The sequence below is a fragment of the Natator depressus genome, chromosome 4 (genome assembly GCF_965152275.1).
Source record: "Natator depressus isolate rNatDep1 chromosome 4, rNatDep2.hap1, whole genome shotgun sequence".
Lineage (NCBI taxonomy): Eukaryota > Metazoa > Chordata > Testudines > Cheloniidae > Natator > Natator depressus.
The window spans coordinates 80665033-80676317 of NC_134237.1; the positions used below are offsets into that span (position 1 = coordinate 80665033).

Sequence of the window (11285 nt, forward strand, 5' to 3'; positions counted from 1 at the left end):
AGCACTCAAGGAAGACAAGGCCATTACGGAGAAGTTAAATGCATTTTTTGCATTGACCTTTGCAGCAGATGATGCGAGGGAAATTCCCACTGCTGAGCCATTCTTTTTAGGTGACAAATCTGAGGATTAACAGTCATTAATGTCCCAGATTGAGGTGTTGATAGAGGAAGTTTTGCAACAAATTGATAAAAGTAAAGAATAAGATGTCACCAGGATCATATGATATTCACTCAAGTATTCTGAAGGAACTCAAATATGAAATTGCAGAATTACTAACTGTGGTATGCTTAAATCAGCCTCTGTAGCAGATGACTGGTGGATAGCTAATGTAATGCCAATTTTTAAAAAAGGCTCCAGAGATGATCCTGGCAATTACAGGCCAGGAAGCCTAACTTCAGTACCGTGCAAATTGGTTGAAACTATAGTAAAGAACAGAATCATCAGACATATAGATGAACACAATTTGTTGGGGAAGAATTAACATGGCTTTTTTAAGGGGAAATCATATCTTGCCAATCTATTAGAATTATTTGAGGGGGGCAACAAACTTGTGGACAAGAGTGATCCAATGGGTATAATGTACTTGGACTTTCAGAAAGCCTTTGATAAGGTCCTTTACCAAAGGCTCTTAAGCAAAGGAAGCAGGCATGGGATAAGAGAGAAGTTGCTCTCATGGATCAGTAACTGGTTAAAAGATAGGAAACAATGGGTAGGAATACATAGTCAGTTTTCAGAATGGAGAGAGGTGAATATGTAGGAGCAGGATTTAATATTTGTACTATAAGAATTAATATATGATTTGATCATCCTGACAGCCACCCTTTTTGAACAGCAGAAAGGAATGACCTTCTGGGACATTGGTAGAAACACATCTGACAGATTGCCAGTGTCTGTACTGATGTTAAGGCAGGGACAGACCAGAACAATCCTTATGACTGATTATGGTCACCTTTTGTTTTAGGATAAGATTTCATTACAGTATTTGCTATAAGGTCTTGCTTCTTGTATGCACTGCAACCTAAGTTGGGTAAAATTCTTTTGTAATCCCTTTAGTAACCATATAATCCTTTCCAAAATGTTATCCTGTCTGAAGGTCTCTGTAAAACACTATTTGTGTGAATGAGGAATGTATGCATCAGGAAAAGATAACGTATGAAGCTCATTGTTATAGTCAGATGGTCAAGGAAGAAGGAGTGAAGAGACTTAACAACACCAGAGAACCATCAGCGCATCCATGATTGAGGAAGGGCAGATTGATGACCCTGAGGTGGAGGCTAGCACCCGTAAAGACAAGACAATTGATTAAATCAAAACCAGGACAAGATGACCCTCTCGGAGGTGGTTTAGAATGTTAACGTCAAAAGATAACCCCAATTAAGGAGTAACCGGTCACAAATTGATACAGCAAAATCCATAGACTCCAACAGAGAAAAAAGACTATAAGAACAGGGTGCTTGGCCATGGGACTTTGGGTTTGTTTTGCCACAACTCCAGGAACATCAGATCGCGACTGACAGAGCCTGGCTCCCCCCTACGACCAATCTGGCTGGCCACTAGATTGATCCATTCTCTGGACTGGTAACTATAAACATCGACTGGCAGGAGTGTGTGTGTGACTGAAAAGCATATGCTAACTGCTGTATTCTCATTAAATGCGGCATATTGCCTTTTTCCCTGAAAAAGACCTGTGTGCTTCTTATAAGCATAACAAAGAGTGGGGTCCCCCGAGGATCTGCACTGGGACCAATGCTGTTCAACATATACATAAATGATCTGGAAAAGAGGTAAACGGTGAGGTGTCAAAGTTTGCAGAAGATACAAAATTATTCTACATAGTTAAGTCCAAAGCAGACTGAAGAGTTACAAAGGGATCTCACAAATCTGGGTGACTGGGCAACAAAATGGTAGATGAAATTCAGTGTTGACAAATGCAAAGTAATGCACATCATAAAATATAATCCCAACTATTAATATAAAATAATGGGCTCAAAAATTAGCTGTTACCACTCAAGAAAGAGATCTTGGAGTCATTGTGGCTAGTTCTCTGAAAACATCTGTTCAATGTGCAGTGGCAATCAAAAAAGCTAACAATGTTAGGAAACATTAGGAAAGGGAAAGATAATAAAACAGGAAATATAATATGCCACTACATAAATCCATTGTACACCCACACCTTGAATACTGTGTGCAGTCTGGTCATCCCATCTCTAAAGAGAGATATTAGAATTGGAAAAGGTACAGAGAAGGGCAATAAAACTGATTAGGGATATGGAACAACTTCCATAAGAGCAGTGATTAAAAAGACTGGGATTTTTCAGCTTGGAAAAGTGATGACTAAGGGGGGATATGATAAGTGTATAAAATCATGAATGATGTAGAGAAAGTGAATAAGGAAACGTTATTTACCCCTTCACATAACTAAAGAACCAGGGGTCACCTGATGAAATTAATAGGAAATAGGTTTAGAACAAATAAAAGGCAGTACTTCACACAATGCACAATCAATTTGTGGAACTCATTGCCAGGGGATGTTGTGAAGACCGAAAGTATACAGACACTCCCCGGGTTACGCAAGAACCGACTTATGCAAATCCGCACTTTATGGAAAAATAGGGGTTTTTTGGGGTTTTTTGTGTGTGTGGGGGGGTAACTGTCAGGTATACATTTCCGAATTGTGCAAAATTCGAGTTTCGCAAGGCGTTCTGGAATGGAACTATTGCGTAAGTCAGGGAGTGTCTGTAACTGAGCTCAAAAAAGAATTAGATAAATTCATGGAAGATAGGTCCATCAACAGTTATTAGTCAAGATGGTCAGGGATGCAACCCCATGCTCTGGGTGTCCCTAAGCCTCTGACTGCCAAATGCTGGGACTGGACAACGAGGGATGGGGATCACTTGATAATTGCCCTGTTCTGATCATTCCCTCTGAAGCATCTGACATTTGCCAATGTTGGAAGACAGGATCCTGAGCTAGATGGACCACCGGTCTGACAAATTATGGCCATTCTTATGTTTACCCTCTCTCTATTTATATTATGCTGTTCACTGTGGAGATGAGTCCTTTTGGCGATCTAATTTCAGAAAGCTCTTAAAACTATTTAAAAAAATATATATATATAAGCTACTTTGGTGGTTTCATGGTATTTTGACAACAAGAAGAGGAAAATAGGAATTGCTGTACCTAATTGGATCCAGGGTCCAGTGTACTTTCTCTGACAATGGACAGTACCAGATGCTTCAGATGAGAGAGCAAGAAACAATGTAGTGGACAATTCGGGAATAACCTGGCTATAAAGCAATTTCTTTCAAATTCTCATCAGTTAACAATTGATTTATGACCTGAAGCATAAGGGTTTTATATCCCTTATTAATTTTATCATAGTTAAGAAACCGTAGATCTGACAATCTATATAAATGTCTAAGGCTGGAGTTTTCAAAGGTGATTAAGGGGAGTTTGAATTTCAATAGAAGTTAGACACCTAATGCCCTTCCCCCATTTTAGAAATCCTAATTCCACTGATCTCTTGATTTCCATAATATACTGTGGCAATGAGTTCCATAGGTCAAGGGAAAAAATCTTCTCAGTTTAAAATTTGTTGCCTTTCAGTTTGATTAAATGTCCCCTTGTTCTCATGTCATAAGAAATGGTAAATATGAGAGTCCCATTTAACGTCATACTTCCTGCAGTTGAGTTCCACTGTGCTAGTTCTGATATGATTTCTCCCTTGAGTATGTTAAACTTAATCATATTGGGGGCAATATTACTGAGAAGCTCAACTATAATTATTTCTTGAACCAATTCTTCAACATTACTTAGGACTCAGTCAAGACTAGCCTCTGCTGTTGTGCATTCTAAAACTAGCTGTTCCAAGAAGCAATTTTATGGTGTCAAGAAATTGCTTTTCTAAACCTTCTAAACTTTTCTAAGATTCAATTGGTTTATACATGGTTAGTTGTAATCAGCCATTAGTACTGTTTTATTAGACTTAGTTCCTTTTTTTTATAGCCCTTAATTCAATGGACTCAATATTCTTTTTCTGGAGGCCAGTAGAAAAATCTTGACACTATATTTGTACTTGTAGTTCTTGGAATTTGTATTTCTACAGATTCTGCTATCCAGTCCACTCCATTCATGTATTAATCATGGATTCTATAGAATGTTTTAAATCTAGTCGTACTACTCCAGCATTACACCCTAATCCATCCTTCCTGTATACTTTATACTCAAGGTAAGCAGTATTCCATTGCTTTATGTCTTTTTACCATGTTTCAGAAATGCCTTTGTCAAGGTCTTCTTCCACAGCTATTCATTTTAGTAAAATCAATGGGAGTCAGGCACTGACTTCATTCAGGTGCTTTTGAAAATACCACCAGGTGCCTAAATACCTTTGAATATCTGGCACCAGGTGCATATACATAGACCACTTGACCACAAGACAAACAGCTGTACATTCTGTACCCTCCTCACCCACCGTTGACATGGATGTAGAAATAAAGGGCTGTGCTACTTAAGAAGGTTGCTGTCTGCTATCTACAGCATGGGTTACATCAAGATGATGTAACATTCTACACAGTGTCTTATCTATGCCTACTAAGCCTATGTTCCATGGAACTTTTCACGTATTTCTACTTGTCCAAACTTCTTTCCATGAAAGTGGAATAAATGGCACAGTGCTCTCCCCACGGGTCCTGCCTGGGCTACAGCAGCTTTATGTTCAGTCTGAGGTTAAGTAAAAGCCCTCACCCTCACCCATGGTGAAGACTACCCAGGAGACACACCAAATAAGGACATTTCACAGCTAGCTTGTCCTTGCCCCTACTTGATCTACTCTGTCCTCCGTATGAGCTGCGTTATACAATTTTGAGCCGCCTAATGAGTTACAGCTGGCTTGCATCCTGAATTTCCACTGCTGGCGTCCCATCACATAGATTCTGCTGGCAGACCCTGGGCAGAGAATTGGACCTGGTATATATTCAGTGTTTCATCCAAAATTTTGAAACAATGATTGGAAGTGCCCTTGGATTTCCCATCTACTTTGACCTTCAGCCCCAGCTGCTGATTTTCTGTTTGCAGGATTGTAGGCTCAATACATTAATGGATCTTTAGACGTGGAGTCACTTTACGGTTTTATATGCCTACAGGGGTTTGGTTCCCTTTATTTTCTGGTATGAACACTGCAGTTATTGATTCTGCTCAGCAGTTACAGCACTTTTTCTTCCCCACAGTTTTCCCCAGGCATATCTGCCTTTTCATGGGGGTACTGGTAAAGTGAAAGAGTATGTTAGAAAATACCACTTGCAGCCTAAATAACCTAACCATTGACTGCTGATAAAATATTTCATGTTTTATGGGGCTGATTGATATGGGGCTGATTGATATCATAATTGCTTTAAAACATCTAACAGTAAAACAAAATTGCTTGTACACCTTCAAGAATAATATTCAAGACATAACAAACATGGTGCCTTATTAAAAATAAAGTTTTCATTATTCCAAGTTAATTCACTGATTTTTAAAAAAATCATTGTCATCTAATGAAATGATAAACTGACCTAATGAAATTTGTTAGCTAAAATACGACTGAAGATTTTTTTCATTTTTTTTCAAAGTCTTTGAGCTCTGAGGGCCTCAATATCAGAGTTTTAAAAAATGGTTAGTACTACAATATTTTGTTTTTAAAGAGAGAATTTTTTTATCCTAAAAGACAGCCTAGAGACCCCACTGGAGACATCAAAACTCAGCTTATAGTCATAGCCAAAACTGAGCTCTTCAAGGGAAGCTTCTTGTTGAGTAAGGATGGTGGGGTTTTTAAGGGTGCATGAATCAGAACACCATGCAGACTAAGCTCAGAAAAGATGACAAAATAAACTGATTTAGAGTGAGGAGCTGGAAATAACAGAAGAAAAGTCTCTCACTTTGTTTTTGAATTTCCTGTTTCACAGCAACATTGGCTGTGTGTTCTTTGTCATAGCACAACATGTTTGAACAGAAAAATACTATATTTCACAGTCCTAAAATACTGAAAGCAGAGTTTTACTGTAGTTCAAGAACCATGTCATTTAAAAATGTTGTTTCCATTCAAAACATTCTTTGCTAGCCCACCTCAGGACTCTTTTTAAGTGATTACTTCTCTTTACTCTCACCTTATAGTCCTCTCCCATTCTCATACTTCATGGAATTTTATATCACATAATTCCTTAGAAACTAAGCTAAGTGCTTTTTAGCGTTTTGCTTTACTTTACCTGCAGATAGATTTCTACAATATATTACATTTAAAATCTATAATTTCTAGAACTGACAGAAAGAGAGCAAGACAAACATTTTTGTGACATGTAGAACTAGCCAACATTTTTAATGCACAAAATTTTTTTGATGAAAAATAGCAGGTTTTGGAAAATGAAAATGGGGAAATATAGATTTTTTTTAAAAAAGACCTTTTCCCCTCTCCTTCCCCTTTCCCTTTTCCAGTGACAAAATGGAAAAAGAAAAGAAAAGAGAGAAAGAGAGGAAGGAAGCTTTCATGTTTGGGGAGTTAGTTTACAACAAATCAGAACTTTTTGAAATTTTTCACAAAAAATGGGAGAAAATGAAAATATTTCACAAAACACTGACTTTTGACCAACTTTAGTGGTGTACTTTTATTACAGCATTTTGAATGGGAAACAATTACAAGTCTAGATGCCATCTGTAGTAAAAATGTGCACTAACGAAGATCTGTAAAAATCTACTACTAAGGTATGTTGCACATATATGTACTATGCTCAACATTCTTATAAAAAAATGTAGTAGCTGGCAGTGAGTGTAACCGATGTTAACACAATACCAAGATAATGGCATTGGAAAGGATATCTATATAGAGCAATGCAACAAGATGAAAATATCAGTACTCTCCTTAGACCCAAATGACCACATAAGAAGAGACTCCCAAATCATGCCCCAATCAACATTATTACACTGACAGTCTTACTGGAATAGAAATAGGGGACAATGATCAAATTTGAGACACTTTGCCTATTCAAGCACCCCATCATCACTGGTGTGTCTTATTAAATACCTGTTCTTATTGGCATATTGGACAGGAAGATACTACTAGGCTAGGGATGGTGTTGCACAGAAGTTTGCCAGATGTGCTGATTCTATTATACTGACGTTTGAGACTGATCTGTATGCATGTGCTGTTATCCATCATCATTCATATTGGCACTTTCCTTTGCCCCGTTTGCAAACATACTGTGGTTCACATATCTACGCAGTCATTTCTTTATGCTGAGTGTGTACGAGATGCGGTATATGCATTCCTCACCCATTATATTATGGTATTTCTTGGCCCATGTTGCTAGTTATTATTGTTCTGGTCAAATCCAATAAGATGTGTTAAAATTGGAAAACACCAAATGATTGCCCTTATTTGATTCTGCACTTTCACTTGGCCATCCCAGTTTTCCTCCCTTACGTTGTTCTTGCACCTGCCACGGCTATGGCATCCTATGTATGGACAAGCGCTTCTGATGTTTCGACTCATTTATCTGATTCTATTTTGTGTTACTACACTGTTCATGGCCACACCACTTAACTAATGGTGACACATGGGTCATGCTGGCTCATTCTGCTAAGAAGAACATCTATAAATTATTGTATTTTGATATCAGCATATTGGGAAAAGATTATGATTGATGTGATTGACACCACTGCAGATGAAATATGGTTCCTGTCGTTTGACACACAATCTACAGACATGCAAAATGATTTAAACCTTGAAGTCCTGGCTCCACTGAAGTCAAAGGCAAATCTATTAATTTCAGTGAGGCCAGGATTTCTCCCCTAGTTCCTATGTGCACTGCTACTGTTTCCCTAAATGTAACATTCAGGTCAAATTGATATAAATCTTCATATACTTTTAAGGAGATTCCTTTTTAGAGACACATTTTGGCAACTAAACTCAACAGGGGCTTTCCTGATTTGATTTTTATATTGAAGATTGAACTCTCCTCATTTTATACCCACACAACACAGAATTTTGTCCATTTGCATATAATGTTTAGTTGCAACTCTTCCCTCTCTTCAATTAAATTCCTCCTGAATAGACACTTCTTCTGCAACGCCTACAAGGCACAAGCTGACTAAGTCATCTACTTATCTATTTCATTTATGCATCTCCTGAGCAAACTGCTCATCAATGTCGATAGAGGGGGTTGAAAGTCAGCAGGAAGGGATTACACTGGGAACTGGTGTGGGGGAAAGCAAAGCTGGGACCTGGTGTGGGGGAAAGACAAGAGGAATAAATTATCATGGAAAAGAAATTTAGAGGTTTTTTTTTTAAATTCAACAAATATGTAATTAATCAGACATGTGCCTATCATTACCTAAGTGATCACATTTTGTTATATTCTGCCAGTGTTCATTTCTCTTTGTCTTTTTAGAGAGTCCCTGACTAGAAGAATGTACAGTGTCTGGCTTCGTGATTGGAAAGTGCTAGCACCTGCTGGCTGCTATTGTTATATTTTAAAAATGTTTACATTTTGCATGATTAATTTATCATGACCACCCAGATTTTCTTTAGACGCTTACAAAGCATTTTACAAATGTTAAGCTGCACCTACTTTCCACCCCTTATTTACATGGCTGAAGTAATCGTAATCACACACACACATCCAGTTATTTATAAACACTTATATAGCACTGTAAATGTATATGGCACTCTACAGACACAGAAAAAGACACGGTCCCTGCCCCAAAGAACATACAGTAGGATGGCTACAAGTCTAAACACAGAACAGTAATGCAGGTAAGGGAGGTGTTTCATGGACAATTATTGGTGAAGAGATAAACACATAATTCATGGAAGATGAGGCTTTTCTGAAGGAATGATTTAGAGGAGGCAGGGGACAAGAGACTTCCCTTTCAGTAGCAGTGTTTTCAAATGTAACATTTAGTTCTGTATGCATTGGCTGGACACGCTCACTTTGAAAACCTCTTGGACTTTGGCTCCCAGTTACTGCACCATTTTATACAATAGTGACTTGTTACTAATTTACCTTTGTAATTATGTACTGGGATTTGTAACGATTAATCTCATGCCCAGTCTATTGTCTAAGTATATGAGGTAGCGAGATTTAAATCTGTACAACTGTTAAATACAAGTTAATGCAAACATTACATTAACACATTTTACCAGTGTAAACATAAAGAATCAGAATTCCTGGTGAGTTGTCAGTGAACAGTTTTAATCCATTTCAGATGTTCAGTGTTATTATGAGCAGTCAGATATGATGGTATTCAGTAAGAGAGTTCTTAGATTACAGAGGCTGAAATGCTACCGGTTAACATAATTTAAACATTTTCAGATCACTGGCTGTGCCAAAGGATTATAGTTTTATTGACCAAATTCAATCCACATAACTGCTGTCTGCCTCTGAGACTGTCAATTAATCAGATTATGTTTTACTTGTCAAGCGGCAATTAATTTTGGAATTGAGTATCTATAATTTTAGCACATAGCCATTCACAAGAACTATCATATTCAAATATTTCTGTGCCTTTTTATTTTATGTAGCACTCACAGCAGCTAGCATATCAATGAGGTTGTGCCATAAAAGAAGTTTAACCATCTTATACTATAACTGTACTTGTGCTCCATGTGGAGTGCTGGCTTCCTTTCTTTTCCTGAACTCCAAATTGAGGGACACAATGGGTGTGTTGTGCTCTGTGCTAGCATGGTATGCACGATATCTTTGAAAAAGAGTTGTGAGCAGCACCTATTACCTAGACTCGTAACAGTACAAGTACCAGAAACTAATCAAACACAGCACTGGGGCATGCAGTTCATAAAAACTAGAGCAAAGCCTGCTTTTTCTATTATGACCTACATACTGCACAGCAGCAGTTGGACAGTTTAAATCTAGTTTCATTATTAAGGTTGAGCACAATGCATGTACTGCAATGCCGGGGAATTGAATGATTTTAAGGTTTTTCAAATAAAATAGTCACAAGTTCTATAATGTTTCATATCCCACATAATTCCTACAATACAGGTCACAGCAGGATACATAAAATCTCTACTGTGTGTGGGTAAAATGTGTATACATGACTTCGTGAACTACTCAAAATGAATTATTTCAAAATAGCAAATATTTGGAAGGGTACATTACAATATTTGACAGAAATAATCTGTAAAATGATCGATCAATGTACTTCAAAAAAAGGTTCTAAACAAGTCACTGCCCAAGTCACCTTTTAAGGGTAAATATTTTGTAGATTGGTTTCACTTGCAGGAAGTTTCGCTCAAGGTATTTACACAACTGAAAACAAAACAAATGCTTACCTCTTTCACATAAGCTGAGATGTACAGTAGGCTCCTTCTATGAATAAGTCCACAGGCAGATGCTCCTAAACCAACAATCTGTTAATAGGAAGCATGTAAACCTGGTTTTTACAGCCTACAGTATAGAGCCCATCTGAACTGCACACCTGCTTCTTCAGCAGCGCCTGCTCATATAAAACAGCAGTGCACAAGAACAATGTTGAGAGAGGGCAACACCCTTCTTTTGGATCAGCAGCTTTCACTCTGAGCAGCTAGCGAGCTGTTGAGATAACATTGCAGAGAAACCTTGCCTTTACAAGTCAAAAATCCTACTCCACTGCTGTTAGCAGATATGCAGCATTATCACTCTGCATTCCACCCTCTCAGATCAGTTCGTGGCAGCAGCAGCCACCAGCTTGTCAAAATGGCATCTTGAGGGCATGCTCAGCTGTAATAATTATTCCACTAATATGCCTGTTTCCTCTGTTTCCTGCGAGTGGATTTTTGTTTATTCTGTGGTAAAGCACAGCATAATATGTCACACTGTTTTCCATAAGCAAAATGGCTGGTCCTTTCAGCAGTGCTGCAGACAGCTCATTGGGTTCCACTGGCTTTTTGTAGCCATGGCAACAACCAACAGACAGACTTATCCAGCAAGCATGGCTGATCATGTGCAGATCTCCAGCACAGAATGTTAATTTATGGTTTTTTTCTTCTGTACTGCCATTATTTTAATTTCTGAACATTTTATGGAAACATTCAGATGCTTCTTATTTTTTCCATTTGCTTTTGGGGTTACACAGAATTTTTGGTAAGTAGGTGAAGGGCCATATGCATTAATAAAATGTTTGTAAGAAGTGAAACCTCATTGCAAATGATCCCAGCCTAATAAAAGGCAAATTGTCATATAAAATAAACTATTGATTAAAAAACAGTCCTGTATCTTTGATGTTAAATCTAAGCATGGAGGACATTTGAAGGTATG

At 37.9% G+C, this 11285-nt stretch overlaps 1 protein-coding gene across 7 annotated transcripts in view; it reads right to left on the bottom strand.

Moving 5' to 3' along the window:
• The window catches only part of SORBS2 (sorbin and SH3 domain containing 2), a 279268-nt gene extending 268437 nt beyond the window's left edge, over window positions 1-10831 (bottom strand). For 3 of the 7 annotated variants that reach the window (XM_074951273.1, XM_074951271.1, XM_074951274.1), the window contains exon 1: window positions 10322-10831. The gene's annotated coding sequence lies outside the window, so the exon portion shown is untranslated. The remainder of the gene's footprint in view (window positions 1-10321) is intronic. The other 4 variants (XM_074951282.1, XM_074951281.1, XM_074951272.1 and 1 more) reach the window with 3 other exon arrangements.
• Window positions 10832-11285: the final 454 nt, after the last annotated feature.